The following is an 8,518-nucleotide window of genomic DNA, read 5'->3' on the forward strand; positions in this document are numbered from 1 at the left end:
GAAACAGTTGCTGGTGAGCACAAAGCTCAGGAGATGGAGAATCAGCTCGTTGTGCGCAGTAAACTGTAATCCTCTAGCCCTCAGATAGTGTGCAGTGGCTGTAAGACCCTTGTCGTGGGGGATGGAAGAATACAGGGCCTCAACGTCGATGGATGCCAAAAACCAGCTAGGTTCAAGGTTGAGGTGCTCAAGTTTCGAGAGTAGGTCACCTGTATCTCTCACGTACGATAGAAGGGACTGCACGAACGGCCCCAATATGCGATCCACATAAATCCCGCAATTTTGCGGGAGACTGCCTACCCCTGACACTATGGGCCGACCCTTAAGGGGCAAGGTGCCCTTGTGGACCTTAGGTAGGCAGTAGAACGTGGCCATTATGGGATGCGCCAGGTAGAGATATTCGAATTCCTCACCACTAATGAGTCTATCTGTCTTGGCTTTAGATAGAATCTCCCTTAGCTCCTGTTGAAATCTGGGGGTCGGGTCAGATGTTAATATCTCGTAGCCTTGTTTGTCTCTGAGTAACGTGAAACACATGTCTCGATAGGCCAAGGTGTCCAAAATGACCACGTTCCCCCCTTTGTCGGAGGGCTTGATCATGATGTTACTATCCTTTGACAACTCTATAATTGCTTGTCTCTCCTTCCAGCTGCAGTTGGATCTCCTATGATTAGGAGTTATCTCGGACAGTTCAGCAATGGTCTGTTTAAGAAAAACATCCACACATGAGATGTCCCCCACCGGAGGCATTTTGGTGCTCCTGTTTTTTTAGGTCAGTGAAAGGGCCAGTACCATCTGGACAATCTGGAATACTGTCCAGGTTGAACAGAAAATGTACATCGCTAAGGATCTCCACCGGCACGCCCAACTCACGGCTCTCCTTCTTGTCTTTGAGCTTGAAGTATTTGTGCCACTTCAGCTTACGGGCGAACAGGTAAAGATCCTTAGTCCAACGGAAGAGGTCAAATTAGGTAGTGGGGACAAAAGATAGACCTCGTCTAAGTACCTTGTTCTCTATCTCTGTTAGGGGACGGGATGAAAGGTTAATAACTAATTTATCCCCGGTACGCCCTACTGGTTGGGCGGAGGATTGATGTTGCGATTTCGTAGTGGGTAGTGCATAGTTTGCTCTAAAAAAGAGGCAGATGATGATGGCTGTGGGGCAGATGGCTGTTGGTTGGTAGGTGCGCATTGTGTTTGGTCGTATGACTGATATGTGTTGTAGCGACCGCCCCGACCTCCCCAGCGTCTTGATTTCCCACGCCTACGTCCTCTAGTTCTGGGGTATCTGTCCCTCTCACTATCAGAAACGTCTGTATCAGTGGAAGACACGTCAGTTCTTTGTGAATAGTCAGGGGTGGTGAGAAACAGATAGGCCTTGTTCTCCTTGAAGTCCTGGGAATCCCTAGCGAACTGCCTGTGTTTCCGTTCCTTCAGATGATATTGATACCTCTCTATGGTGTTCTGCAACTGGTTCTCTTTGACACTGAAATCGGCCTCTTGCTTGAATTTTTTGGTAGTCTCGATTTGGTCGGCTAGATTACTCTCTGCTCTTGTTAGTAACGCTCTTTCTTCTTCTAACAGTAGTTGCATGAACCACAAGGAACTGCCAGTGGCCTCCTTCTCCCACTTCTTTAGTAGCCCTGGATTCTTGATCCGACTAGATGGATTGAGTGATATGCGAAGGCCTCGGGGGACTATCCCCTGTTTAATGTAGTTTTCTAATGCCTGCACCTCCCACCACGAACTGATGTGTTCCTTGTATACTCGGGTGAGTTCTGTGAATGCCCCGTTCAGGGTGGGAGTGTACTTCTTTTGTGTAAAGGTCTGTTCTGAAAAGACAGTTTGGGCTTCGGTGAGCCACGAATCTCTATCTAAGCCCGTGGTCAGGAAACCTGCCATGTCCCCTAGTAGGTAATGGAAAAATAGCAAAGGGTGGTCCTTTGGGGATAGTGCAGAGGCACCCCCCAAACAAACTACTCGTTAATAGGCAAAAAATGAGAAAAAAAGGGGTAGTGACGTTTTAAAACCTAACTTTTAATAGGATAGTTATAAATCCCAACTGGAAAATGAACCCCTACCTGACAAACAAAACACAGACACAAAACTACAGGGGACCTGGTGTACCAGGTCACCCGGTGGTCAAATTAACGTACGCGTCCCAGGGTGGAACGGGAAGCGAACTGTATGACCAGTAGGCATAAACAAAATAATAATAAAGACCGTGGCATGTGCCGTGGTCTATAACATGCCAGGAAGGCGAAAGTAAGGGTAGGTCTTACCGGTGGTGGGCAAGAGGACCAGCCAGTCCAATGCCCTAAGGGAGGTATTCTCGCGTATGGATGTGTCCTCCAGTTATGGTCACTTTGTGCAGGAGGGCCACAGGGAAGAAACTGTCCTGTATATCAGGATACCCAGTACTGGTCCTTGCCCTTTATGCTTTTTATACGGGAGTCCCTTTTCAAACACTGGAGCATGAATGCAACCATTTGCACTAAATTGGAAGCGGTGTTGCGCCCTGGCTCCTGCTTATCGCCCAGGAGAATGTCATCCTCGGTCTCTCCCCCCAGCCACAGACAACACCAGGAATCCCCAAAAAGTTTAAAGTCCCCCTCAAAGCCTGCTCTTCTTTATCCTCCTCCTCCTCCCCCCAGCCACCATCCTCCTCTGACTCCTCTTCAGACTCCTGCTGACTTTTCTCAGATGGAGTAGCTCCCCTGGGAATTTATTCAGCATTGCGACTTCCTCATCTTCCAGCTCCTGCACCTCGACGGCTTGATCAATGACACGATGCAATGCACGCTCCAGAAAGATGTAAGGTACGATGTCACTGATGGCGGCCTGGCTGCGACTGACCAGTTTGGTGATCTCATCAAATGGCCGCAGAAGTCTGTATGCATCGCGCATGAGCAGCCACTGGCACGGTGATAAGAAACCAAGCTCCCCAGAACCTGTCCTGCCGCAGAGTTCGTACAGGTAGTCGTTAATGGCATGTTGCTGCTGGAGAAGCCCATCAGACATATACAAGTTGAAGTTCCAGTGCGTCGGGCTGTCACAAATCAGACGTCTGATGAGTAAGTGGTGTCGCCGCTGAACGTCAGCAAGGCGAGCCATGGCCGTGTAAGATCTTCTAAAATGGCCAGAGATTTTCCTGGCCTGCTGCAAGACATCCTGGACCCCGGGGTATTTGGCAATGAATCGCTGCATGACTAAGTTCAGGACGTGTGCCATGCACGACACGTGTGTCATTTTGCCCTGTTTCAGCACGCTCAGCAGATTGGCACCGTTGTCGCACACCACTTTACCAACTGTCAAATTGAGCGGGGTTAGCCACTAATCGGCCTGTGAGCTGATGGCCACGTCTCACCCGGGACGTCGAATACATTCTGGGGAGCTTAGGAGGCGCAGCGGAAGAGGCGGTAGCAGTGGAAAAGGAGGAGTCAGCCAAGAAGGGGATGGAGGATGGAGTAAAAGGAGGAGAAGAAGAGGCAGGCCTGCATGCAATCCATGGCGGTAACACGAAATCCACACGGGAGCCACGGGTTACATGCTTGACGGCCGTCAGAAGGTTCACCCAGTGGGCAGTAAAAGTTATGTACCTTCCCTGCCTGTGTTTGCTATACCACGTGTCCGTGGTCAGATGTATCTTGGCACCAGGGACATAGCTAAAGGCTCATGGGCCCTGGTGCAAGAGTACAGCTTGGGCCCCCCCTTCCCTATTCACTCAGCGCTGGAGCTCCTAGTTTTTCTGCTGCACAAGGCAAATATTGAAATGCCCCCCCCCCCCTTCCCTCCAGTCCTACTGTTAAAGGGGTTGTCCTCTTTTTACTACTGATGACCTATCCTCAGGATAGATCATCAACAGGGACGTCGCTAGGTCAAAACATTCGGGGCTTGAGCCCCGGATGTTTTGACCAGTGCCCCGAATGATTGCTGGCACTGGCAGGGCCGGCCGGCTCTCTGACTCTCCTGCGCTACACCGGCCCCGACCTCACATATATTTAACTCTAAACTGTAATCGTAATCCGCCTGCAGACTTAACTTTTAACTTGAAATCAGCCGCTCATCTAATTACTAGATTCTTACTCATCTCCAGTAACAGCAGGTAGTGAGGGCGGCGCTCGCTCATTGACGTCAGGAGCCTGCTCCTCCCACTAGGCGGCGCAGGCGCGTGACGTCGGTGAGTGAGCACCGCCCGCACTGCCTGTTACTGGAGCTGACTAGCTGAGAGTAAGATAGAGTAAAGACTAGAGAAGAGGGCTGATTTAAACTTAAAGGTAAAGTTGCAGGATATGGATTAGGATTACAGTTTAAAATGTTGATGTACACTCCTGTGAGCGGCACGGAGGGGGATCTGTGGATGGCACTGTTATGGGGAGGGGGATCTGTGGTGGATGGCACTGTTATGGGGAGGGGGATCTGTGTTGGATGGCACTACTATGGGGAGGGAGAATCTGTGGTGGTTGGCACTGTTATGGGGAGGGGGATCTGTGGATGGCACTGTTATGGGAGGGGGATTTGTGGAGGGCACTGTTATGGGGAGGGGGATCTGTGGACAGCACTATTATGGATGATCTGTGAGGTTGCCCAGACGGCTAGGCCCTTCACTGTAGTTATTAACCCCATTCAGCAGTACCCCATTCACTGAAGGGGGGACTGCTGAAAGGGGTTAACAACTACTGAGAAGCCCCCCTCCGGTGGTGATGAGGGCGTGGCTTCATGGGATAAGGGCGTGGCTTTACGTGGGATCGTGCCCTGGATGTCTTCAGACCCTAGCAACGCCTTCAATATCAGATCAGCTGGGGTCCTCCGGCACCCCGATGATCAGCTATATGAGGAGAGGGGAGAGCTCATATGAGAGCTGCTTTCTTTGTTCTGTTCACCTGCTAGCCGTAGAATTTGCAGTGATGAGCAGGTAAACAGAGTAGAGAAGGCAGCGCTCATACAAAAAAATAATAATCTGACAATACTTGGAAAACATTACATACAGCACTACAGAACATACAAGGTAATACAGCGCCACATACAGTACAGACCAAAAGTTTGGACACACCTTCTCATTCAAAGAGTTTTCTTTATTTTCATGACTATGAAGGCATCAAAACTATGAATTAACACATGTGGAATTATATACATAACAAACAAGTGTGAAACAACTGAAAATATGTCATATTCTAGGTTCTTCAAAGTAGCCACCTTTTGCTTTGATTACTGCTTTGCACACTCTTGGCATTCTCTTGATGAGCTTCAAGAGGTAGTCCCCTGAAATGGTCTTCCAACAGTCTTGAAGGAGTTCCCAGAGATGCTTAGCACTTGTTGGCCCTTTTGCCTTCACTCTGCGGTCCAGCTCACCCCAAACCATCTCGATTGGGTTCAGGTCCGGTGACTGTGGAGGCCAGGTCATCTGGCGCAGCACCCCATTACTCTCCTTCATGGTCAAATAGCCCTTACTTTCAAAGTTTTCCCAATTTTTCGGCTGACTGACTGATCTTCATTTCTTAAAGTAATGATGGCCACTAATTTTTCTTTACTTAGAATTTGTATTATGGCAAGAAAAAAGCAGCTAACAGTCTATTCAGTAGGACTATCAGCTGTGTATCCACCTGACTTCTCCTCAACGCAACTGATGGTCCCAACCCTATTTATAAGGCAAGAAATCCCACTTATTAAACCTGACAGGGCACACCTGTGAAGTGAAAACCATTTCAGGGGACTACCTCTTGAAGCTCATCAAGAGAATGCCAAGAATGTGCAAAGCAGTAATCAAAGCAAAAGGTGGCTACTTTAGAATATGACATATTTTCAGTTGTTTCACACTTGTTTGTTATGTATATAATTCCACATGTGTTAATTCATAGTTTTGATGCCTTCAGTGTGAATCTACAATTTTCATAGTCATGAAAATAAAGAGAACTCTTTGAATGAGAAGGTGTGTCCAAACTTTTGGTCTGTACTGTATATCACACCCATTGCAAATAGTTGTTCCAATAGCGTTTGCCCCTCTTTATAGCTGTGGTATCTCAGCAGAACCGCACACAACTGCTGCACAATACAAATGCACTATAATATACTTTATATGTTAAAAAGTGTATTATAAGTATATTACACCCCTCAGTATATCACACCTATTGATAGCACACCTATACCAGTCCTTAAAAAGACTTTTGTGGCCCTATTAGCTAGCGTTTGGTGTCCCTAACAGCCTGTCCCTGATCCACAAAGCAACCTCTCCCTACACTGGCAAAACACAGAATGTAAAATGGCTGCCAGATCGGGTTCTTTTATAGGGTGAGGGGGTGTCCATGTGCTGAAACGTCTGAATTGGCTGTCCTGTCCCACCTGGTGGATGTTTCAAAGGTCAAAGTTCGGCGCAATGCAAAAGAATATGGCGCCGGCGGACATCGCCATATGTTCACAAGTTCGGCGAATCGCGAACACGGAAAGTTAGCCGCGAAACGACCGCCGGACAAACTGCAACGCCATCGCTACTCCTGACTTCTCTGTTGTAATAAATTGAATTCACCATGAAAGAGAAGTCCTGGATTATTGTTTCTTAGAGTTCTGCATCATGCCGTTCCTAATTATGCAACAAATTGACATCTAGATGTTAGCATTTCCCTTATGAAAGTACTGTGTCTCTGCACAACTTGAGAAATAATAACGGGACTTCACAAGCATTTGCCATTATGAAATGTACAAGCATTAGAGAATAAGACTGTAATGAAGATGATGCTGCTAATGATGAAATAGTGGAAATTCATACCGTCAATGCCACATTTATGGTGTAGCAAACGGAACTGTGTTATGCCAGTTCCTATTAATACCTTGCCTCTAGGAAGTATTAGCCTGGCAGGCGCCAAGTCTTCTGACTATATGCAAACTCAATATTCAGAGATTATACTGCAGTTACCAGGCACGGACTTGTAGTTTTAGTTTCAAGAAAAGTGAAGAGACACAGGTTGAAGAAATTGCAGTACAATGCAGAGATCTGTACAATATTCTTTCCAGTGCCCAACATGGTCCTCAGTTACCAGGATAAGCCCCTTTCTTTTGTCCCTTTCCTGCATGGTTCTGTTATCATTCTCTGCCCCCAGTAAAACTCCCTCCTGATGGTCTCAAGCATACCTCCCAACTTTTGAAAGTCGCAAAGAGGTACAATATGAGCGGCGCGCATGACGGCATACTAGGCCATGCCTCTAACTCAGCCCAAAGCATAATTTCTGACAGTGGTTGGGGATCACTTAGGTGAGTATAAGTCCCTTTATTTTTTTTACAGACTATGGAGTCACTGGGACACATTTTTTCTTGCTCTTTGATATTCATTTAAATATTAGGTTATAAATTAGATTATAGATAAATTAAGGTCCAAATTGTGCCAAATAATAATGTTTTGGTCTTATATACAGGTAGAAACCATACAGACACTTTAGTAAGGATCAATTTAATAGATATATTAATGCCAATTTATACATTAATTCCCCAGGTCAAAAAGAGGGACATTTAAGGATCAAAGAGGGACAGAGGAACTTGGGTCAAAAAGAGGGACTGTCCCTCCAAAAGAGGAACACTTGGGAAGCATGCTCCAGGATAATCCACCACCAGCATGTCAGTTTCTCTCAGTCAATAGCATAGCATTCTTTCATTTTACCCATAGCCTTCTTAAACAACCCCTTAGATTACCAGGAAAACTGAGGTCCCAGAGTCATTTATGAAAATATACCTTAACACTGCTCCATCCATTTCTATGGGACCGGCAAGTCAAATCTGTTTTACAAATTTGGTAGGATGGGATACTGTCAAAGATTTGTTATTATTAGGAAACTACTAGGCACTAAAATTGTAATTTAGGTGTGCATCCTGTATTTCTGAAACTTACATTACACTGGTAGATAATCTTGCAGATAATCTTACTAAAAAGGGTTCGTCCAATCTGCTGACGGCAAACAATGTTTCAGTATGGGGACGAGCGATGATATTAGCGAACCCTGCTCCCTATACTGTGGAGGAGATCCGTGCATGTAATAGCAGCAGTCTCCTCCTTCTATGGAGGAGGAAGTGGAGGCTAAGGAGCTGCTATTTCAGAAGGAAGAGCAGAAGGAGGAGGAATCGCTTGTGCAGGATGATGATGTCAACACTGCCATGATGACCAATCAGCCCAGTCCTCGAGCATGCTGGTGAGAATGGCAAGCTATATGCTTGCTTGCTTACCTACTGACCTAGGCATATTGTTAGCATCAAGCAATCTCGCTATCATAGCAAAATGCGGGAATGTTTTACTGTTATCAATGAGAGGCCAAATTGCTTTATTACGGGATACATCTTGCCGCTCGCATGTCTGACAGGGAGGGCACTCTCCACTCCCCATCTCATGCTCTCTCTGCTACCACAAGCAGCAGAAGCCACAGCAGCAGCCAGTTCAATATCATCAACATGATGGAGAATTTTTTTCCATCTGCTATGCCAGGCTGACATAAATCAGCAGAGTCCTACCGCCTTAACACTAAGGTTCAATCCTGCC

This window comes from Bufo bufo, chromosome 2 (genome assembly GCF_905171765.1).
Source record: "Bufo bufo chromosome 2, aBufBuf1.1, whole genome shotgun sequence".
In the NCBI taxonomy this organism is placed as follows: domain Eukaryota; kingdom Metazoa; phylum Chordata; class Amphibia; order Anura; family Bufonidae; genus Bufo; species Bufo bufo.